General features: G+C 39.0%; 1 protein-coding gene and 1 long non-coding RNA gene across 5 annotated transcripts in view; one reads left to right on the plus strand and one right to left on the minus strand.

Annotated features, from left to right (window-relative positions):
* Positions 1–24,633, plus strand: LOC103280414 (uncharacterized). The gene is made up of 4 exons (XR_010006791.1): positions 1–78; positions 10,676–10,791; positions 11,589–11,719; positions 23,070–24,633. It is a non-coding gene; the product is annotated as an uncharacterized LOC103280414 (long non-coding RNA).
* lef1 (lymphoid enhancer binding factor 1) overlaps positions 1–25,055 on the minus strand; it is a 122,832-nt gene that overhangs the window by 79,693 nt on the left and 18,084 nt on the right. The gene's annotated exons all lie outside the window — the stretch shown is intronic.

Genomic DNA, 25,055 nt, shown 5'->3' on the forward strand with positions numbered 1-25,055 from the left:
TTTACACTTGTAGCTCTCCTTCTTACAAAGGAAATGGCTCAGAAAGGATCTGTGGTTACCTTGCCCTGCTTTAAAATAGTAAGTGTATGAAGTAGCAAATGAAAACAGCCAGTAAGCTACTACATGTAGCAAAACCTCCCAAACAAACCTCTTCAATATTTTCTCTAGTACTAGCTTTTCCTATCTATTTTGGTCTAATGCCTCGCTTTAAACCAAGCACCAGTGCAATATGTATGTATTTTAACCTAGATGTTTCCAAGGAGTTCCTAAGTAATAATCTAATGATTTTAAGGTCTTGAGGTAGACAAGATAAAGAAGAAAGGCCAGACTGTTTTCTTCTCTTTGTTAAATTAATAGACTACTCAGTTCTTTAAATAAAACTCAAAGATATCACATTGTGGGTTAGGACATAGGTACTTAGGCTTGTATTTGGCCCTTTTGGGGGGTTGCAAAGGCCCAAAAGCCTGGTCTTACCATACAACCTCCAAAATATCCTGTGAAAGGATTACATCAGTGCTGAGATCTCATGGGGGGCTTCAGAAGAAGTATAACATTGTCAAGGATGGTGGTACAGTAGAGTCTCACTTATCCAAGCCTTGCTTATCCAAGCCTCTGGATAATCCAAACCATTTTTGTAGTCAATGTTTTCAATGTATCGTGATATTTTGGTGCTAAATTCGTAAATACAGTAATTACAACATAACATTACTGCGTATTGAACTACTTTTTCTGTCAAATTTGTTGTATAACATGAAGTTTTGGTGCTTACTTTGTAAAATCATAACCTAATTTGATGTTTAATGGGCTTTTCCTTAATCCCTCCTTATTATCCAAGATATTCGCTTATCCAAGCTTCTGCCGGCCCGTTTAGCTTGGATAAGTGAGACTCTACTGTAGTTTTATAGAATCATAGAATAATAGAGTTGGAAGAGACAACATGGACCATCTAGTTCAACCTCCTACATGCAGGAAAAGCACAATCAAATTACCCCTGACAGATGGCCATCCAGCCTCTGTTTAAAAGCCTCCAAAGAAGGAGCTTCCACCACACTCCAAGGCAGTCACTTGTTTTTGAGAAATTCATATTGACACAGCATTCTTTTCTAAGTGATTAGGGACTGCCTCCGTAATGATCTGGTTCAGAATCTTTCCCGGTACTGATGTCAGGCTGATTGGGCAGTAATTATTTGGGTCCTCTTTTCCCTCCTTCTTGAAGATAGGGACATTTGCCCTCCTCCAATCTGCTGGGACTTCTCCCGTTCTCTAAGAATTCTCCAAGATTATCGCCAGTGGTTCTGGAATGACTTCTGCTAGTTCCTTCAGTACTATTTTATATGGTTCATCTGGCCCTGGAGACTTGAATTCATTTAGAGTAGCCAGGTATTTCTCCTTTTACCTCTTCTGCTCCATATTGCTCAGGGTTGGAGATCGCTTTTGGGAGAAGACTGAGGCAAATAAGGTGTTCAGCAGCTCACTTACAGTACCAACTAAAACCCATGGCTTCCTTTGTTGAATCAACCCATCTAATCTTACTGCATTCCACATCTATTCATGTTTCAAAACTTTTGTAATGATAGCCATGTACAAATACGTGAAGGGAAGCCATAGGGAGGAGGGAGCAAGCTTGTTTTCTGCTGCCCTGCAGACTAGGACACGGAACAATGGCTTCAAACTACAGGAAAGGAGATTCCACCTGAACATAAGGAAGAACTTCCTCACTGTGAGAGCTGTTCGACAGTGGAACTCTCTCCCCCGGGCTGTGGTGGAGGCTCCTTCCTTGGAGGCTTTTAAGCAGAGGCTGGATGGCCATCTGTCGGGGGTGCTTTGAATGCGATTTCCTGCTTCTTAGCAGGGGGTTGGACTGGATGGCCCATGTGGTCTCTTCCAACTCTACTATTCTATGATTCTATGATTCTATGATTGCATTAAGCTACTACAAGAGTATCTTAAGCACCATATACCCTATTTCCTTCAGTGTACAAAAATAATCGAGAGCATCAAAAATAGGTTTAACATGGATATTTTCCAGAACATCAAAATGATAGGATGGAGGTAACCATCTGTTTGATTGTTTCATATTGTACAATAGCCTCAGTTTGGTCATTTCTACAGAATGTTCAGGCTTGATTGGCTCTCCATAGCATTTTGGCAGTCCATAGCATTCAGAGAACTCTCCTCCAGAACCACATTTCAAATGGGCTTCTTCACTGTCCAGCTTTTATAGTCACACATAGAAACTTGAAATACAATTGCATGAATGATTCTGACTTTGCTGTTCAGTGACATATCTTTACACAGTTTTTCAATAGCTGCTCTTCCATGTTCTAGTCTTCTTCTGACTTCTTGGTTGTCTTTTCCAAATGGGGACCTTATGCTACTGTTTCCAGAATTGACAACAATGTATCAGAATCAGTCTCAGATGTATCAGAATCAACATGGTTAATTTTTTTTTCCAAACTGACAAATTCCAGTTTAAGATTAGCAGATACCAGGCTCATCTTATTCTACAAAATGCTTGAAAGTGGTCAATCCTTTTTCTCAGCTCAATCATATGAGAGACATCATTTGATTAATGGGGCTCCCAATGTTCTGCCGTTTCCAGAAGCCCAAGCAGGGAGGGGAGTTAAGAGTATTAGGGCACAGCAAACATTGTGCTGGACCTTTCAGTATTGCTGACTTGCATCATAAATATAATGAATCTCAAATGAATAAGAGACAGTTATGATCCTTCAGCTTCAAGAGCATAAACTTTTCATTTAAAGAAGATATGGAATTTAAATTTGTATTTATGTATTTATGATTTGTTGCATTTTGAGAAACAACTCAGATCTGACCATTATGCAGAAAATTGTTAGAAAACTGACCCTAATAACTGAACTACAAGTCTTTGAAAGCTCTAGTGTGGACTAAAAAGAAAACACTTCAGGAGAGGGACTTTGTAAACTTAAAAGAGTGTATGTACTAAACACATATACAAATAAATCCTATGAGCCAAGATAATATCTTAGGAGCTCATTCAACAGGACATTAGTCTTATGGATTTTACAGATGTAAACTGATTAAAAGGTAAAGTGATATGAATAGTGATAGAGTGTCAGGCTCAAGATGAACTATGTTGAATGATTTAAACAAGTTTATTACATCCAATGTAGGTTCCTTCCATCAACTGAAAGCAAAGGATTTAAGTCTAAGAATTCCATGGACATACTGAATTTCCGAGAATGAACTGGATGCTACTGTAAACCTATTTGCTTTTGCTTGGCTGTTCTTGGTTATTCAGCTGGGTAAACAAATTAGAGATACAGTAGACTCTTAATTAACCAGAACTCAAACAACTCTGAAACAACCAGCAAAAAAAATCTAAAAATCTAAGAAAAAATACTTACATTTAAAAAAGTTTTTATAATACACTAAATAGTAAAAGCTGGGTTACATTTTGTTACATTTGTCTGTTTCTGACAATTTGTTTTTAATTACTGTATTTCAATATTACTATCAAGTCAGTACAGAGTTTATGGTACAGTATAGTATGGGAATAGTATTAGTTAAGATTACTTGTAAAAGTAACTCTCAGGCAAACAGAAACTAGTCTTATCTAGCATCTAACAATCCCCATAGGTAATCTATTGTGATCTGTTTAGCACGATCCTGGCTTCTGCTTCCAGGCAAGTGTTATGTGTACTCCATGTACAGATATCATTTTGCAGTCCTGACTTGCAAAGGAAGCAAGGGGCTAAGCTCCCTCATTTATCATTGTGTTCCACTACAAACACTGCCTTTGTCTTCAGGAGCCCTTTCACACTGCACTATTATAGTGCTGTGATTCTACTGTTTACTGCCATTGTTATATTGCATGGAATCCCGGGGTTTGTAATCTGGTGAGACATAGAGCTCTCTGGCTGAGAAATCTAAGTGAGCTCCTTAAATGGCAAATCCCAGGATTCCATGGATCCATGGCAGTAAAAAGTGGAAACATAGTTCTATAACTGTAGCATGAGATGTCTTATTTGCAAATGTACTTATATTGAAGTCAGTTGAAAAACTTACACAAATCAAACAGGATTTAAGACAAGTGGCAACACTACACATAATCCAGATTTAATCCAGTTAATAGAAATCTTCAATTTATTTTAATGGACATGTACTGCAGCCTCAAGGGATGATATAAAAAGTGAGCACAGTAAAGTGACACAACATAGCCCTAAACCCGACATTACTCTGCAATCATAGGATGACTTGTAGGAACTGGATTTCAATACAATTGCTGCTGTGCTTGGGTAGCTCAGAAAATCAGAAACAGTGCATGGAAGAGACCCTTTTCCTACTGTTTTGTCTCTGCATCTAGCACAGTAGAGTCTGTGATACCTTATAAATCAGCAATAATCATCAAAATTAAAACAGACATTTTTAATGTTGGATCTTATGTGTTAACCCACTTCCCACACTACTGCATCCAGTTAGAATTTACCAGAGGTTTTCCGAACATTATATAACATTGTTCTTTGCTTATGATACTTTAGCAAGACAACATCCAATTCATACTGTGGAAAAACTTGGCAAGCTTAGTTTAATATGCAAAATGTGGCTTCAATCAGAGCAAAATAGTATCACATATACAACGCTTCCATTTTTACCTGTTATATAGCTAAATTCTAACGATTTTCCAAATAAAGAAAGAAGACATATGTTTATGATTAGCAACCTATACTTTCAATCATTGCAGCAGAACTAATCCTAGAACCACACAGCTAGAAAGAACTACAGTAGAGTCTCACTTATCCAAGCTTCACTTATCCAAGTTTCTGGATTATCCAAGCCATTTTTGTAGTCAATGTTTTCAATATATCGTGATATTTTGGTGCTAAATTCGTAAATACAGTAATTACTATGTAGCATTACTGCGTATTGAACTACTTTTTCTGTCCAATTTGTTGTATAACATGATGTTTTGGTGCTTAATTTGTAAAATCATAACCTAATTTGATGTTTAATAGGCTTTTCCTTAATCCCTCCTTATTATCCAAGATATTTGCTTATCCAAGCTTCTGCTGGCCCGTTTAGCTTGGTTTTGTGAGACTCTACTGTGCCAGGGATATCTAAATAAGTATTCATTAAAATATGTATATTCCTACCTTTTTTGGGGGGGGGGATCTCAGGGTAGCTAGTCCAAGACCCTGTCAGAAAAGAATATGCAACTAAAGCACAACATAAAATCAGTTTTCCATCAGGTGAGATCAGTGAAGTTTTTCAAAAGATTGTCACCAAACTTGTCACCAAACATATATCAAAATTCTCATATCTGATGAGTAAAGGTAAAGGTTTTTCCCTGACATTAAGTCTAGTCTTGTTTTTTACCTCTGGTTTTTTTGTGTTTTTTAAATTTTTATTTTATACATCCCAACAATTAACAAATTTTTGCATTACCATTCCAGCTCCCTCATCAAATATATACTATCAGAATAGTTAGTTGGTAAAGGTAAAGGTTTTCCCCTTGACATTAAGTCTAGTTGAGTCGACTCTGGGAGTTTGTGCTCATCTCCATATCTAAGCTGAAGAGCTGGTGTTGTCCATAGACACCTCCAAGGTCATGTGGTTGGCATGATTACATGGAGCACCATTGCCTTCTCATTGGAGCGATTGATCTACTCACATTTTCATGTTTTCTAATTGCTAGGTTGGCAGAAGCTGGGGCTAACAGCAAGAGCTCACCTCGTTCTCTGGATTTGAACCGCCAACCTTTCAGTCAGCAAGTTCAGCAGCTCAGCGGTTTAACCTGCTGCGTCACCAGGGGCTCCTCATATCTGATTACTCAGAGAAAATGTTTTCTGACCAAATGTTTCTCATCAAAAAGTGAGAGTATATCCTTATCTAGTCTAGACAAGTGTTGCTTATCACACAACCAGGTACCAAGCAACATTTGCTGAAATTCCTCTTCTACACAATCATTAAAGATGCAGAAGCCCTCTCCAGCTTTCATTCTGGCAATCTTACTTCCAATAAATTATTCTCTGGAATTTTGCCAGAAATAACATAGATAAAAGCTTGAGCTAAAGTTGGCAGCTATGGAATTTTCCTTAGTAATTATTCGACTGAGAAACAACATGAACAGAACTTTCCACAGTGTCAATGGGAAGTGAATTGGCATTTCCAGTACCCTCATGACAACCTTGTAGACATAGTTAATTTAAGCACATAGGCTTATTCTATAAAGACATCAATGTCTTAACCCCAAAATAATTTGTCATACAACTTCTCCCCTTTTCATTACAGCTTACAAATGCCAACTCACAAAGCAACTTTCTTGCTACACATGTGTTTCCTGTGGCTATCTCGCAATCACATGTGGGAAAGCGAGTCTGAATTTAGTTGTAGATGAAACCAAAAGCAGTTTCTCCACCTGACAACTTTTTTAGCTCCTGAAAACTCAAGAAACAGCAGATGTTGTATCCAGATACAGCTCAGTTAATGCAAGCTTTCCCTTTCTTAGTATGCATCTTTTGATTCTCCAGAAAACGTATGAGCAAAAAGAAAAATGTTGTTAGAAGCAGTCTTAAAACCAAATAAAGGGGACTCTTTAAACCCATCCTTGTACAGATTCAGATAGGAAAGCGCGCAGCAAGGTTCTGCAGCTGTTTCCCTTACTCTTGAAGTCCTGCCAAGTCTAGAAATGAGTTAGGATTTCAGTTTTACAGACAGAAGATTGGACATTGGCTTCCTCTGCATGAATGAATTATCTTTTGGTTTTTAATTGTTCTGTCCTGAATATTTTTTGTTATATCTAATGCTTATTCTCAAACCTTTTTGCAAAGCAGGCTATGCATTTAAAATGACTTAAATCGTAACAGCTTGTATTGCTGCTTGGTGATTTTCTTGTCTCAACTAAAATCTGAACTGCACGTGCTGTAACCCTTTTAACTACAGTAACCTGAAAGCATTATCCATTTATGTCTAGACCTTTATGCCCATATTTAAAGGGAGGGAGCTGTGAGGGATACATGAGGGATTTTTATATAAGATGGAGAAAAGAGAAGGATTCATCCAAGGTAAGTTTTTAAAAGTTGGACTCAAAATGTGCAGTTGAGAACAACTGTGCAGCCTCAAAACTAGTGATGTCCTGCTGGGACTTTGGGGATATTTATTAAGCACTTTAACAACGGAATGAAAAAAGGAAAAGTCAAATTTCAGAGGTAACTATTCTGAGGAGCCCCTAATGGCGCAGTGGGTTAAACCATTGAGCTGTTGAATTTGCTGACCAAAAGGTTGGTGGTTCAAATCCAGGGAGTGGAATGAGCTCCCGCTGTAAACTCTTGCCAACCTAGCAGTTTGAAAGCATTTAAATGTGAGTAGATCAATAGGTACCGCTCCAGCAGGAAGGTAATGGCGCTCCATGCAGTCATGCCAGCCACATGACCTTGGAGGTGTCTACGGACAATACCAGCTCTTCATCTTAGAAATGGAGATGAGCACCAACCCCCAGAGTCGGACACAACTAGACAATGTCCAGGGGAAAACCTTTACCTTTACCGACTAACTATTCTGATAGTATATATTTGATGAGGCAGCTGGAATGGCTCTTGTATAGATGTGTGAGTGAGTTGGGACTCCACACTGCTGTATGAGTCATTCATTTATTAATTAATTCATGAAATAAAACAGATTCATAAGTGAACTGTTGTGTTTCAGGTAAGAACTACAGATACTAAACAAAAGCAAAGCAGGTACAGTATAGGTAACTTTACTTAGCTGGAACAACCCCTTTTAAAAACACAATCCTTAGGCCCCTTCTACATTGCCAGATAACCCAGGTTATCTGATTTGAACTGGATTATCTTAATCTACCCTACCATATAATCCAGTTTAAAGCAGATAATGTGGTTTTTATACAGTTGTGTAGAAGGGGCCTTACCCAATAATAGAGAGTGAATATAGTCTTGGTGAGTTCAAGTAAGGTAAACTTGATCTTCACAGGGTAAGCAAAGTACCGAGGAGGACAATCCTTTTTATCTGTCTTGGTATCAAGCAAGGTATTTACGATACAGAATTTCTCCCCTCCCTACAGTATAATAAAGTACATGGTCTCTGTTTTTTCTCCTCTGTGAACTGGATAGTTGCTAATGCAGGACTTTTAGTTAGCTCTCTGTTTATCTCCATGATAAAATTCTGCAGAACAATCCCAAGACCTTCCTTAAGAGATGATGAGCATGTTTGTTCAGTAAGGATGCAAAGAAATTCAGCCAACAACATCCTCTGAGGGAGAAGTGGAAGTCACTGTCCCTGATGACTGCCTTATAAGACATGCTTTTGGTACCCCACCAGGTTTTTATAAGAGCTTCTAACTGTTGGGGAACAAATGGCTCCTTCTTTGATTTGATTATGCTTTCTCTGTTCTGGACATCTGTGTAAAGCAGCAGAACTGCTTCATTTTCAGAGTTTACATCTGAAGGTTCCTTCCAATCTTCCTGGAACAGCCAATTCTATCAAGATACTGCCACGTGCACACACTCAAAGCACCCAATGTCCAGATGTTTCTGTTTGCCAAGAAAGGTGGGACACTGTAGAAGCTGGCTCTATCAGACACAGCCTTTCTGAACAGTTTCTACTTTCTCTGCATCTCAAGTCTCAGTGGGCACCAGTTGGCATTGCATGCCTTTTTTATATAGTCTACACAATTCTCTGCTACCAACTTCAAGTATTATAAATTGATATCATATAAACATTTATCTTCCACCCACAGAGGTTAGAGGCTGCAGAGTTTAAGGAAGAGAAAAAAGGCAATACTACACTATAGGCGAGTCTGGAGGTGTGGAAACCTATTCCAGATCTACATGGTCTTTTACACTGAGGACATAGGTTTCCAGGTGGAAGGCAGTTGTGACAAGTAGCAACAAATACAGCCATTGAGCTGCAATGTCATGAAATATTTTACACACATGAATCTGTCTGTCTTTCTAGTGGTATGTGTCTCCAGACTAATGTCGGCCTATGGCAATGCCATATTGTAGGGTTTTCTTGCCAAGATTTATTCAGAGAGAGTTTGCCATTGCTTTCTTGTAAGGTTGAAACAGAGTGACTTGCCAAGATCACCCAATGTTAGGGATTTTTTTTTTGTGTCAGGAGCAACCGGAGTTGCTTCTGGAGTGAGAGAATTGGCCGTCTGCAAGGACGTTGCCCAGGGGACACCCAGATGTTTTTGATGTTTTACCATCCTTGTGGGAGGCTTCTCTCATGTCCCCGCATGGAGCTGGAGCTGATAGAGGGAGCTCATCCGCGCTCTCCCCGGGTGGGATTCGAACCTGGCAGCCTTCAGGTCAGCAACCCAACCTTCAAGTCACAAGGCTTTTATCCTCTAGGCCACCGGAGGCTCCACCCAATGTTAGGTAAAAGCAAAGGTTTCCCCTTGACATTAAATCTAGTCGTGTCAAACTCTGTGGTATGGTGCTCATCTCCATTTCTAAACTGATGAGCCAACATTGTTAATAGACACCTTCAAGGTCATGTGGCCGGCATGACTGCATGGAGCATCATTACCTTCCTATCGGAGTGGTACCTATTGATCTACTCCCATTTGCATGTTTTTGAACTGCTAGGTTGGCAGAAGCTGGGGCTAACACAGGGAGCTCATCCCGCTCCCCGGATTTAAACTACCTACCTTTTGATCAGCATGTACAGCAGTTCATCAGTTTAATCTGCTGCGCCACCGGGGGCTCCAATTTTAGCTTGGGTATTTGAAATCCGGTCTCCCCCGATGGCTTAATCCAAAACGCAAACCACAACACCATCTTCTCTCTCTTTCTCTCATTTGTATTCTGATTTCTCCTTAAAGAGGCCAACTGTTTCTCCTCCCCATTTTTGCCTTCACCACAGCTTCGTGTTGTAAATTTAGCTAAAAGAGAATGACTGGCCTGTGGCACCCAATTAGCATGAGGACCAAGTGTGGTTTGAACCTGTCTTCCTAGCACTAAACCAATGCTCAAATCATTATTACATACTTATAGAAAATATAATTTACAAGTCCCATAGGAAAATACCAAGATCATTGAAAATAATGACATTTCCAAAGGGACTCTGATATTGTTTTAGCATCATTCCTACTCTAATTTTTTACACTGGACACCCAAGTTAACAAAAAAAACAAAAAAAAACCAAAACCACCCACCTTCTTTGAATCCCTTCAGAAAAGTTGTAAAACATTAATTTTTTTTCATATAAATGAATATTTTTCTGTGACTCTTCCAAAACATTTAAACTAATAATCACCCCCTCATCCTTTATATTTGATGTTTTTCTTCATAGCTTTCAATATGCATTTTTAAAAGCTCAGTTTATAGTTAACAGCGCAAGGAGGGTTTATTCCAGTCTCTAATTTATTATTGAAGTTAGTGGCAAAGTTTTATACTGTGAGTGAAATGGAGTCCAATTCCTCTGTGATTCTATTTAAGAGAGTGGAAGAAAGCGACTTCATTGAAGCCAATGCTTCAGGCGGCCCCGTAGCAGGCTGGATCCAGATTGAAAAGAATTGGCAACCCTAAAACTTTTTGATAAGATAAAAATGCATTGATGTTAGCTCACACTGGGCCCACTTCAACTCTGCACTTGTCCTCTGTGTTTCCTTGGCATATCTGCTCCTTTCCTCTATCTGCGTTAGCATAACTTTATTTTTCTCTTTTATCTTTAGTTAACTGCAGCCAGGGACCAGAGGGATTGATTTTTTGTTTTGACTTATTGTTTGAAGATCTGTAACTCAAAGCAGCTCTCACGCCTCTGATGTCTAAAGCCTGAGCAGCATAAAAGGTAAACCTAGTCCTGTGTTTCAAACTGAGCAGCAATGCCATTTATAATCAGCCATCTCTTTGCATTTTATATTTCTTTTTTTTGGGGGGGGGGGGGGTAGGGGAAGAAGAAAGCATATATTTTAAAATATAGTGACATTATTAAAAACCTCACCTATGATTATTCTCTCTTTAAAAAATTAAGATATAAGCCACTACAATTTCAATTTTTATTTTTTTAAGGGGTGATTTTTTTAAAAAGACCACTTACATATTAAATAGAGAACATTGTGGCTGAAATATTTTAAGATCTTTGTACTCTTTAAAAAGGAGAGTGTCAGCTGTACACCAATGTGAGCACGAAGCCCTCTGAAAGTCTGACATGGATGGGAAAGCAGTGGGAGGCATTTATATGTGCAATTCAAAAACACAGCAATTCATCAGACCACCACTAGCATTCTCAAAAATAGGAAGGCAGCCTTGGAGCAACTTCTAGATATCATCTCTTTTCAAATTACCCAAAATTTTCCACCCCTCCATTCTCTTTACTTCCCTTCCCCCGTTCTTTCTCTTCTCACCCTTTCAGCCTTTGAATCTGAAAACATTACCAGGATATTTATCAATATAATCCTTTGACAACACTCTGATATATAAATAGGGAGATAAATTATATCAAGTGCCCTCCACTGTGGATGGAGGCATACTTTGTACCGCATCCCAGCTTGCCTGTTCCCCGAAGTTGCCCAGCTTGATGAAATATGGTTACATATGCAAACATTATCTCCCAATTGTAACCTCATTTTCTGCTCTGCTGGACAGCGTGACCAGCATTTGTCATCATGCCTCCCCCGCCCGCAACATCATTCATATGTCTATAATTGTCATCAAGATGTGGCATGTCAGCAGGACTCCTGTGTTCAGAGTTCCCTCGTCTCTACGCAGTCACTCAGGTAACAAACCCATAATCTCGTCCTGTTTTCATGATGGTTGAATTACACATAATTGTTTCTGCACAGTGATTGATTTCTGCCTGAATAGAGACCTCTGCCTTTTTTCAATGCAAGCGAGTGGCAGCCAAGTCTCTCCATCTAGGAGGAGGCAGCAGCCTTTGAAGAGATCAAAGCCAAGGCCGCAAGCAGTTGTGCGCCCTGGGAATATGGAAAGCCTTTATGTTCTCAACCCCATTTCCAACATCATGTTGGATTGCAGCTGCATTACATTCTGCCAGCATTCTTAATGCTTTTAGTATTGACTCTGACATCACCGATAGCTGTTTTAAAGAAACAAAAAGCTGAGAGATGACTTATTTTCACAACTCTGTAATTGGAACATGCAAACTTAGGAGGAGGGAAGCATTTGTTTTTAATCTGAAATAACACAGAAGAAAAGCGCATGAGCACACAGAGAATTATGTAAAATTTCCCAAAATGAAAAACACGTTTTTCATATGGAAAGAACAGAAGGGACATTTTTTTATAGCCCGGACCACACAAAATCAACTGCTTATTATGCACATGTATTCTGAGTCCTAAAAAGTAAAATAAATGATGATTGTACACAGAAAGGCAGAGTTTAAAAATTAGAGCTTTAAAGCCAAGCTAAATCCACTGTAAGCAAGCACCTATGAATGAATAATATTCCTTTCTTTGTAGTAAAAATACATTCTGTGTAACGAATCTATTTAGATTCTGCATATAAAATGCTGTGAAAAATTATATGGAAATGCAAATTTTAGTTTTTCATTTCCTAGCTAACAATTTAGACTATTAAAAAAGCTGTCTAATAGGAAACATGATCCATTCAGATCCTGTCTTAAAAACCTGGAATTATTGGCTGATATGGTTATTTTGATTTTGATTTTATGTTATGTGTATTGACAGGGGCTATTGTTATAATTTTATGTGACTTGTTTTATACATATGTATTGTTTTTTATCTACTGTATGGTATATGCTGCAACCTGGAGTGCCTTTGTAAGCCGCCCTAAGCCCCTTTGGAATGATGGTGGTGGGATATAAATAAAGATGATGATGATGATGATGATGATGATTATTATTATTATTATTATTATTATTATTATTATTATTATTATTATTGAGGTTTGAAAAAAACACCATTCAGATTTCTAATATGATTTTTTTAAAGGTGACCTTGACCCTTCTCCCAGTTATGGGACTAACAATGTATTTGAAGTACAGCAAGTGCAAATTAAAAACAATACAAAACATTGATAAAAGTATAAATATAAGATTTTAAAAACAAACTATAAAATAAAGTATTAAAAAATATTACAAGACAATATACAAATGTCAAAAACATATAGCATTAAAAGCCCAACCCTCGTTAGTAAAAGCCTGGTGACACAACAATGTTTGTGAAAGAAATGAGGAGGTCATCCTGACATCTCTAGGGCGAGATTCCCAAGTCTGGGATTAGCCATCAAGAAGGTCCTCTCTCTTTTTCCCGCCAAATAAGCCTGGGAACAGGGTGGGACAGGAGGAAAAGCATCTCCAGACAATCTTAGAACTGTAATGAGCTCATAAAGGGAGACCCGGACTCTCAAATAATCTGGACACAAGGGTTTTCTAGGTCAAAATCAGCACTTGACCAAGTGGCCCACTATTTCCTTAGGGGTTCCATTCTCAGATCCAACACAAATACAAAACATAGCCCATAATATTAAATTGTGGGGATATAAATATACATGCTTCAGTGTGTCCATGTCCACATTACTGCAATTTGCCAATATGGGCTATGATGGATAATCTCAAGATACTGGAAAACTATAGATCCGGATTCTGCAGATTCAGAGGGACACTATGTTTGTAATCTCTTGAAAAATAAGTTGTTTAAAATCAGCATGGCACCAGATAACTAGCAGTGCATCATCACAAAAATACACATTTATTTGGAAGCAACACCTATGGACTAATGGAAGATATCTTTCAATAACACATACTTAAGCTGATTTATGTCAGCATCAGTAAGGTTATCTGAAAACAAGCAGATGTCAGAAAATGTCATGCCTTACTTGTACAAAGTAACCATCAATTAGAATTCTACAAAACACAATGTAAAACATCAGCAATTGTTATTTTTATAACAAAAATCTAGCCTACTTAAAGAAAAATAGGAAACCATAGTGGGTCTATGGTGATGGGATGCTCCAATGAAATCTACTTAGAAATTGTTTACTCTGTATGTCACAAGTACTTGCAGATTTTGCTTCATGTGACAAATTGATATTTTGAGAGAAGGGACATAAAATTATTTTAAAAACTGCATTCAGGAAAAGAGTTTTCTCTCCCATAGCACCATGGCTCTGATCCGACTTCTTGCCATTCTCTTAGATTTCTGTTTTTCAGTGTGAGGTCTTAATCGACTACTTCCTGTGTCCCATGTCATAATGTTATATTTCTCATTTCTCAGAATCTTTTAGTCCCAATACTAACTGCGCTATGATAACTTTGCTATCCTGTTAATTGTTTAACCAATGGAACTGCTTCGACACACCTTTTTCAATGGCCTAAATTCAATTTTTGGTCCATCAGAACTCAAAGCATTGGAAACTGTTTCAGGAAGCATTCTTCCCATTTGCTCAGTCTATATTGAAGAACTACTACTATACATTATTGAACATGAAAGAATATTTTTCCAGGAATTTCTGTACCACTAGCAGAACTAAGCAACAGCTATGTAGGCTTGCAAAGCTGGAGCAGATACAATATGCTTACATGAATATATAGTTTTAAAAAGAGATGCATGCTTTCTACAAGCGTGTAACAATGCTGTTCTTATCATGGGATTTCTGCTCATTTCCCCTTTCTGTCAGAAAAATTACCTTATTTTCCTGGGCAAGTTAGCAGGGCATACCATTAGCTAGATCAATGGTTCTCAGCCTGGGGTCCCCAGATGTTTTTGGCCTACAACTCCCACAAATCCCAGCCAGTTTACCAGCTGTTAGGATTTCTGGGAGTTGAAGGCCAAAAACACCTGGGGACCCCAGGTTGAGAATCACTGAGCTAGATGCTTGAAACAGGACATTACTATTTTTCTCCAGGGGGAAAGCAAACTTTAGGAAAGTATGTAAACAGAAGACATCAATGACAATTACAGAATCAAAGCATTGGAAGAGACCACAAGGGTCATCCATTCCAACTCCCTGTCATGCAGGAACACAATCAAAGCACTCCTGACTGATAGTCACCCAGGCTCTGTTTAAAAAGCTCCAGAGAAGGAGACTCCATCACCCTGTGAGGCAGCATATTCTATTGTCAAACAGCTCTTACTGTTAAGACATTCTTCCTAGTGATAGGTGAAATATCTTTTCCAGCAATTAGACTCCATTGCTTTGTGTCCTAGTTACCAGAGCATCAGAAAACAAGCTTGCCCCCTCCTCAATGTGATATCCTTTCAAATATTTAATCATGATTATCATGTCCCCTTTCAACCTTCTCTTCTCTAAGTGAAACATGCCTAGTTCCCTAAGCTGCTCAAATAAGAGGGGGTTAATGCAATGCTCTAAGAGAGTCACTTGGAAAGCATGCGGAAAACGGAGATGGGCAATAGCTCTTATGAGGACCATTAATGTTGTGAGTACATAAGAAGTAGTACATAAGTGGCCTGAGTTTTTGAATCCCACAGAATGCTTAATGAGTCATGTAGGTACAAAAATAAAGGAATAGGAGAAGAAGAAGAAGAAGAAGAGGAAGAGGAGGAAATGAGGAGGAGGGGGCAAGCTTGTTTTCTGCTGCTTTATGTATGGACTAGTAGACTCTCATTCTACATTGTGTATCTCTAAAGCTGCAAGATAGATAGTAGAGGCTAATGAAGATAAGAAGTGTTAAAATGTCAGTTAACCACTCCCTGGGATGGTTGGTTAATGGTTTCTTCCATTTCACCAACTGGAAACCTGGCTAAGACTACTGTTCATTGCGAACTCTTCATTCAAAGTGCAGTGATTCCTAATTTGACAAAGAGCAGAGAACTGAGAAGGACTGATCCTGGCTGAGAGCTTTTGGCACTCAGCTGTCAAAGATCATGTCTGAATTTATGTATATTCAATAATAGCTGTAGGTTTATCTTAATTGTTCTGTGTCTTCAATCATTTACAGTGGAGCCGAGGTGGTGCAATGGATTAAACCAGTGATTCCTAAAGTGGCTGTTACCGCCCCCTGGTGGGCGCTGCAGCGATCCAGGGGGGCGGTGATGGCCACAGGTGCATTTGGGGGCAATGAATAACTGTAAGGGGGTGGTGAAAGCATAAAAGAAAGAAGAGGAGATTTAGAAAAATTGATTTATGTATTCTGCTCATAGCGGAGCCTTTTCCAAGAGTGCAAGACAGGGTTGAACCTCTCTCTCCTACAGCACCTATTAGGACATGGGGGCGGGGCTAGGGGAGGGGAGGGGCGGGGCCTCTTCCCAAGTGCCATAGACAGGGCTGAGCCCCTGAGGTGCCTATTAGGACACAGGGGGTGGAGCTAGAGTGGGCGTGGCTTCTTCCCAAGAGTCTAAGACAGGGCTGAGAATCTATATCTCTCCTGAGGTGCTTGTTGGGACACAGAGGGCGGAGCTAGGGAAGGGGGTGGGGCCTCCTTCCAAGAGTGTGAGACGGGGCTGAGCCTCTGTATACCTCTCCTGAGGTGCTTGTTAGAACATGGGGGCGGGGTAGAGGTTCAGCCCCATCAGGCACTAGGGAAGAGGCCCTGCCCCCTCCTCTAGTCCCACCCCGTGTCCTGGCAGGCACTGCAGGACAGGGATAGAAGCACAGCCCTGCCTCAGAGCTCGTAACTCTGGAATGGCGGCGGTAGGCCAAATAAGTTTGGGAACCACTGGGTTAAACCCTTATGCCAGCTGAACTATGGATATGAAGACCTGAAGGTTGGCAGTTTGAATCTGCGAGACAGGGTGAAGTCCTGTCTGTCAGCCCCAGTTTCCCACGCAGGGACATGAGAGAAGCCTCCCACAGAGTGGTAACACACCTAGGAGTCCCCTGGGAATGTCTTTGTAGACGGCCGATTATCTCACACCAGAAACTGTTATGATATGTAAGGAATCAGATGCACAAAATAAGATGCACAAAGGTGATTGGTTGAGTCATCTCTGGAAAGCTGTTAAGCCTGGAAGTTTTTGATACTGTTGCAATTGTGTTCAGGCTTGAGCTAAGCAGGTGTAGAGACAGTTGGAAGAGTGACGCAGAGCAAGAGACACAGAGATTTGAAGTGTGCTCTTGCTTCATGAGCTGCTGGAAGGAATTTATCCACATGGATAAAGGAAAGACTATTTTAAATCTCTCATAAAAGGACATTATATGAGTTGATGCAACTGGGCACATTGTACATATGTTGTTCTGTATTTAAGAAGAATAAACCACTTGTTCTTTATTGTTCACCTGCGTGGCACATATCTTCTTTCTCTGGCAAGGCAGCACGTGAACTACACATTTTAATTTTTCATTATGTCACAGAAACAACTTGCAGTATATTCTCAATTTGCTTCTGACACAATAAAAAAGTCACTTACAACTTATGGAAACTCTAGGGATTTTCTTGGCAAGATTTGTTCAGAGGGAGCTTTGATTGGGAGAATGTGACCAATGGTTTCCATGGCTGAGCATGATTCAAACTCCAGAGTCTTAATTCAGCACCCAAACCACTACACTGCATTGGTTCTTAAGATTCTGATAGGCTTTCATGTATTTGACTACATAGCGTGCAAGTATTGTCCCCTCCAAGCTGGCAAGAGCTTCTATCTGTTACATGTCACCAGTTCAGAGCTCTGAAAACTTCATGAAGTTTGTATCAGAATTTGTACATTTCTTCATTAACACAATGGAAAGAACGTGACATTTCAAAAATTCTAATTGAGGAAAAGATGAAACTTAAGACTGAAAACTAGAAGAACCCTGATTATAAGTGAGTGCTTTAGAAATGTTTTTCTCCTTTGTAAATTTGTAGCAAAAAGCTTGCAAACAGAAAACAGAATTGCGAAAATAGTTTAGAACCAAAAATAGCCATGGGCAAACTTGGGCCCTCCAGGTGTTCTGGACTTCAACTCCCACAATTCCTAACAGCTACTGTTAGGAATTGTGGGAATTGAAGTCCAAAACACCTGGAGGGCCCAAGTTTGCCCATGCCCGATAAAGAAGGTATTTTTGAGTATATGTAAAGAACACACCATAAGATCAATATATTATGTCTGTCCTCAGCCAATCAATTGTGTTTTAGAAAAAATAAATTTTCCTTCAAGAAATTTCATGTTTGTGGCAAGACTAGAAATAAAAAGTCCAAAACAACAGCAGGAAACCTCTTCTTGTTTAATTTGTTTTACCAGAAACAATATTGTGTTCCTACAGCAACACTTTCCCTTTTCTTTAAGATCCTTCCAAAGAAAGCAGCTACACAACCTCTCTGGACATTTTGTTGTTGCAGAACTTTCCCGTCTTATTTAAACTCCTAGATATTTAGAATGTGAAACCTACTGCTTCTTGTTATATTGTCAAGGGGACAAAAGTCTTGCAGATGTTGATTCTTTTGTCTTAAATATGTTCAGTCTCTGAAAGCTGCCCTAGTTTGTCATCATCTCCTAACCAATTCTTTTGCTGATTGAGTTTTGAAAGAAAAGGTTCTAAGTGATGGACAATATTCCTAGTATGCTTTTGTTGCATATCCAAGCCAATATGTTTTAAAACTAATTTTTTTTGGGGGGGGGGAACACTACAGGAATATTTATCAAACTGTCCTTTTTCACACTCTTCCATCACAAAAGAATGCTAGCGGCAGCTGACATCATAGCAAAACAATCCAGATAACACACCATGGGGCCAAGCAGAATTGCCTGTAGCAGATAAAAAACAATCTCTTAACAAGATAACAAGGGGTCCGTTCAGGGCAATGAATCAATCCAGCAAGCCAGTGTCATAGTGGAAAAGAAATATTTTGACACAGGAGGTGGACGATTGGGAGAGAATAATAGAATCATAGAGTTAGAAGAGACCTCATGGGCCATCCAGTCCAACCCCTACCAAGAAGCAGAAAAATTGCATTCAAAGCGCCCCCAACAGATGGCCATCCAGCTTCTGTTTAAAAGCCTCCAAAGAAAGACCCTCCACCACACTCCTGGGCAGAGAGTTCCACTGCTGAACAGCTTTCACAGTGAGGAAGTTTTTCCTAATGTTCAGGTGGAATCTCTTTTCCTGTAGTTTGAAGTCATTGTTTTGCGTCCTAGTCTGCAGGGCAGCAGAAAACTACCCAGCTCCCTCCTCCCTATGACTTCCCCTGACACATTTATACATTGATATCATGTCTCCTCTCAGCCTTCTTTTCTGCAGGCCAAACATGCAGCACCTAAATCAGACATGGGCAAACTTCAGCCATCCAGGTGTTTTGGACTTCAAGTCCCACAATTCCTCACAGCCTACCAGAAAAGCAGGATAGAAATGAAATAATAATAATAATAATAATAATAATAATAATAATAATAATAATAATAATAATAATTCTGGGAGTTAAAGTCCAAAATATCTTGAGGGCCAAAGTTTGCCCATGCCTGACCTGAACCATACTAAGCAAAGCCTGCACAGGTTGCCCATCTGGGAATCCTACATACTTTAGAGAAGAAAGACGTAGATATGTAATAAATAATAGAAGTATATATATTAAACTTATATTTAAAGAAGCCAAGCTGGATTACAATGGTTCAACATGGCAGCTTTACACACATTGGGTCTTATGAGGTGTTTTCGAATCTAATTGCCAAATCCCAAATTGCTGCCTATTCTGGCTGGACAAAATCGAGAAGATCCCATCAGGTGGGAAGTTATGTAGTTCATCTAATCTAACATCCTGTTCAGCAACTAGCCAGGTGCCCTTGGGAAATCCACAAACAAGCTACAAAGGCAAAAGATTATGAATTAATTCCCTGGAAATAGGAAGAAGAGGGCCCACTGCTTTGTTTCAACTTCATTATTGATCTTATTTTACTGGTCCAGAGATTAATACAGAAACATCTATGAGAAAGAAGCAATATCAAAAACCAATCATTATGCAACAGCATTATACAATGGTGCTTATTGCAGCATTTTAAAACATCTAAAGCAGTGGTTCTCAATCTTCCTAATGCCACGACCCCTTAATACAGTTCCTTATGTTTTGGTGACTCCCAACCATAAAATTATTTTCTTTGCTACTTCATAGCTGTAATTTTGCTACTTTTATGAATCGTAATGTAAATATCTGATATGCAGGATGTATTTTCTTTCTCTGGACCAAATTTGGCACAAATGCCCGATACGCCCAAATTTGAATACTGGTGGGGTTGGGGGGATTGATTTTGCCATTTGGGAGATGTAGTTGCTGGGATTTATAGTTTACCTACAATCAAAGAGAATTCTGAACTCCACCAGCGATAGAATTGAACCAATCTTGGCACACAGAACTCCTGTGACCAACAAAAAATACTGGAAGGGTTTGGTGGGCATTGACCTTGGGTTTGGGAGTTGTAGTTCACTGACATCCAGAGAGCACTGTGGACTCAAACAATGATGGATCTGGACCAAAATTGGCATAAATACACAATATGCCCAAATTAGAACACTGGCAGAGTTTGGGGAAAATAGAACTTGACATTGCGAGTTATAATTCTAGGGATTTATAGCTTACCTACAATCAAAGAGCCCCTTGAACTCCAGCAATGATAGAAGTGGGCCAAACTTCCCATACAGAACCCCCATGACCAACAAAAAATACTGGAGGGATTTGGGTTCCTAAGACCATCAGAAATATGTGTTTTCTGATGGTCTTTAGTGACCCCCCAGAAACCCCTCTCACGACCCCCGCAGGGGTCTTGACCTCCAGGTTGACAAACACTGTTTTAAAGCAAGTTTTCTAAGGCAGGATGGAAAAAGTATACTGCAACAATTAACAGTAGCTAATACCAGATTTCTGAAACCCACAAGAAGCCTGTTTATGTCAAGCAAGAACCACCTTCAAGCAGGAAAGTCCTATAATATAGAATTAAGCTTATATTTTAAAAAAATAAATCTTTCTGGCTATTGAAGTAATTCACAAACACGTATCAGTGACACAGGCTTGAAAATTCTATTTCTATTGAATAGAAATAATTCAAAATTTCTGGACTTTTTAGAAACATTGGTTCAGAGTTCCTGTAACTCTGAGTCTTTTTTCCCTTCAACTTTGGCCCATTTTGAAAAGTATTCTTAAATTATGAGGCTCTGAACCCAAAGCCCAAACGAACAAGATGTTCTGAACATACAGTAGAGTCTCACTTATCCAAGCCTCGCTTATCCAAATTTCTGGATTATCCAAGCCATTTTTGTAGTCAATGTTTTCAATATATCATGATATTTTGGTGCTAAATTTGTAAATACAGTAATTACAACACAACATTACTGCATATTGAACTACCTTTTCTGTCCAATTTGTTGTATAACATGATGTTTTGGTGCTTACTTTGTAAAATCATAACCTAATTTGATGTTTAATAGGCTTTTCCTTAAACCCTCCTTATTATCCAAGATATTTGCTTATCCAAGCTTCTGCAGACCCTTGTAGCTTGGATAAGTGAGACTCTACTATACTCTTAAATTTGAAACAGTCCTGCTTAAGCGGCTGAGGGAGAAAAGGAAGGGGCCTGAGGCTGTTGGGAATTGTGGGAGTTGAAGTCCAACACACCCGGAGGGCCAAAGTTTGCCCATGCCTGCTTTAGACTCTTAAAACTTTATGCTATACTACTTGAAACAATGTGCCAATTAATGCTTATAAAGATCATTGTGTGGATAAAGTATTACAGGAAACAAACAGTAAATTATTGGCTTCAATCCAACAACCCCTCGGTGTAGCATAAATATCCACACACTGTGCCAGCACTACAAAATCCCCATGCAGAATAGCAACACCTCACAACATAATTGAAATATACAACTGTGATATGTAATGCACAACTTCAATGTTCATTGTTGTTTCTGCACTCCTTTTCTGCCACTGTCAGCAGAAAATTCTGTTGTGCTATGGTGAATTGTTCACCCTGCATATAATAGCATTTTCGGCACTAACTAGATGCCAGCCATTGCCTGACAGCCTCTAATAAGTCAATGTTCTGTCCTAGTTTGGATATAAGAGATGAAACTGTCTGCCCTACAAAACCTAAACTGCAAATATAGCTACTGAATATACCCGAGTATAAACCGACCTGAATATAAGCCGAGGCACCTAATTTTACCACAAAAAATGGGAAAACTCATTGACTTTAGTATAAGACGAGGGTGGGAAATGCAGCAGCTAGTGGTAAAAACAAAAATAGATACCAATAAAATTACATTAATTGAGGCGTCAGTAGGATACATGTTTTTGAATATTTACACAAAACTGTAATTAAAGATAATAATAAGAATGTAATAAGATAAGACTGTCCAACTCTGATTACCTATATACTCGATTATAGTAAAGGTAAAGGTTTCCCCTGACATTAAGTCCAGTCATGTCTGACTCTGGGGGTTGGTGCTCATCTCCATTTCTAAGCCGAAGAGCCGGCGTTGTCTGTAGACACCTCCAAGGTCATGTGGCCGGCATGACTGCATGGAGCGCCGTTACCTTCCCGCTGGAGCAGTACCTATTGATCTACTCACATTGGCATGTTTTCGAACTGCTAGGTTGGCAGAAGCTGGAGCTAACAGCAGCCGCTCACGCCGCTCCCGGGGTTTGAACCTGGTATCTTTCAGTCTCCAGCTGAGTGCTTTAACACACGTCGCCACAGGGACTCCATACTCAAGTATAAGACGACCCAAATATAAACCAGCCAAGGCCCTCACTCGAGTATAAGCGGGGGGGGGGGGGGGGGGCTTTTTCAGCTCGAAAAAAGGGCTAAAAAACTTGGCTTATACTCAAGTATATACGGTACTTAAAAATAATCCTGTTTTTAAAGATGTGATTTTCTTACAATTGTCATCACTAATGATAAATGCTTTGATATTGCATATTTATATTATAGAAAACTATGACATTTCTTTCAGAGATGATGCTTTGATAACTTGCTAGAACTAGAAGAGAACCACTGATTCTATATGATTTTGACACAACATCTGGCAATTAAAAAGTTCTGTTGCTCTAAGGCTGGCATTTTGGCCTAGACCAGTATCTTAAATACGGTGCCAAAAAAAGTTTAAGTACCTGATGCATCCAAATCTATTGAAACATTCAAAGATGTCCACCAAAATGAGACCAACCCCCAATAAAGCAAGGAGCTTCCAAAGTCTTGCTATAAACAATGTCATTCTTTGTTGCAGTTCAGGAGCTAATACGGAGAGGCACAAACATCTATCAATCTCACTTGACATCTACTGCAGTCCTCTTACAAGATCAAAAGTGTTTATTTTCTGTACATGTATGCAGTATGTATATGTATTCATATATATCTTTGCTTACATACCAGGCCTAGGGAACCATTTTTCTTCTGCTAAGGGCTACATTTTCTTAGGAGACATCTGTTCAGGTTAAGACCAGGCTGCAGGAGGAGGTCTCCATGAGATTAAGCAGAGGGCCACAGGTCACCCAGCCCGATTTGCATGCATTTTACACAAAATGACATGTGTGCACACAGATATTTTCAGCTCTCCAAAAGTTCTGTAGTTTCAGCTTGTCAACAGCTATTTTAGTATTAGCCTTTGTGTGTGTGCAAAGACTTCAGAAATGAGAAACTTGCATGCAAACATGTCTATAACATTTGAATAGTCTTGTTTGGATTTCTGTAGGGAACCTGTGCCTCAAGGTTGAGCAGGGAAACTATGCCTAATATATGTTCAGCCATTGCACCCTCTTATAAGGAGTAACCTTCTGTTTCACGCAAGAACAAGGTTTGCTCATTTTTAAAGGGACATTTACTGCTCCATAACATGACTTTAGCACAGTGGTTCTCAATCTGTTGGTCGGGTCCCCAGATGTTTTGGCCTACAACTCCCAGAAATCCCAGTCAGTTTACCAGCATTGATTTCTGGGAGTGGAAGGCCAAAACATCTGGGGACCCACAGGTTGAGAACCACTACTTTAGCACAACTTCCACCAAAGAAAGAGCAAGGCTCATGATGATATAATCAGACTCCCTTATCTTCTCTATCAGCAAAGCATGTATGTATGTTTTGTTAGATACCAAAATTTATTTTACACCTTCTTGGGTTTTCTTTTCTTTTCAAGAAACAGAGGTCTTATATAGTGAGCTTTATTAGAAACTCTTTTGGAGCATACAATCCTTATGATTTCCATCCTATGGAAACAAAGCAAAACAACTATCTCAATGATATAGCACATAAATCCTACACCTGTAACATCTTCTAATAGCCTTATATTGCCATGTTTCAGGATGCTGGCTGAAGTCACAAAGAATTGCTGTCTTTTCTCTGTGGCAGGCTAGGAGAGAAATCTCAGAATAGATACAGAAACACTTTCCATGTTTTGTGTGGGCTGTAGGTATAGCAGAATAGGATATGAGCCCTAACTAGAAAGAGTAAAGTTAACAGAAAAATATCAATGTGTTAAGTTAACCATTAATAAATAAGTTAACAAATCTGATTCAATTGCTTTTATATTGCAAAGGGAAACAATTTCAACTACTACACTGATTAAATTGCTATTTCAATGTACATTAAAAGTTTATACTAAATCTATGATAGACTGGAACTCAGAAATGCCTACTGTGTGATTTTTCACTTCCCGTCTCCTTTTATCCCATCTTGAGTTTGGTAATACAAAGATCACCCTTCTTTCCAAGTTGAACTTACTTTTTGTCTTTTAAAAATGTGTTAACCTTGGAATTAATCCTGTTCCAACCATTAACTAACTAAATAAAAATTCTTATAGCCATTAACATTTGTAGTGGTTTGCATGTTGTGACCATAAGACTGTCATTCCACTTTGTACAAAACACTGTAAAGTAACAAACAGAAATCCAAAAAGGCTAAGGTTCGTGAAAGACAAAATCCTTGGCTCTTTAACTTGGCCTCTAATTTAGCAATTGAATAACTTAATTAATAACTTAATTCTGGAATTAAAGTAATGCTGAAGTTTTAACTTAAGGCAATCAAATTAAAAAATGAATTTAATTAAGTTGCCTGTTTATTAAAAAAAGTTTAATTTAATTGATTTTAATTAGTTTTCATCACTGGACCTGGGAGAGAATGCCAACAATTGTTCTGGTTACTGTGTGTGTTTTGCTGCCTGCTTGCCAAAAATACTATGGGATTTTTCTCCCTTGGCCCTGCGTTGCAGTGTCTCCTGAT

This window comes from Anolis carolinensis, chromosome 5 (assembly GCF_035594765.1).
Source record: "Anolis carolinensis isolate JA03-04 chromosome 5, rAnoCar3.1.pri, whole genome shotgun sequence".
In the NCBI taxonomy this organism is placed as follows: Eukaryota; Metazoa; Chordata; class Lepidosauria; order Squamata; family Dactyloidae; genus Anolis; species Anolis carolinensis.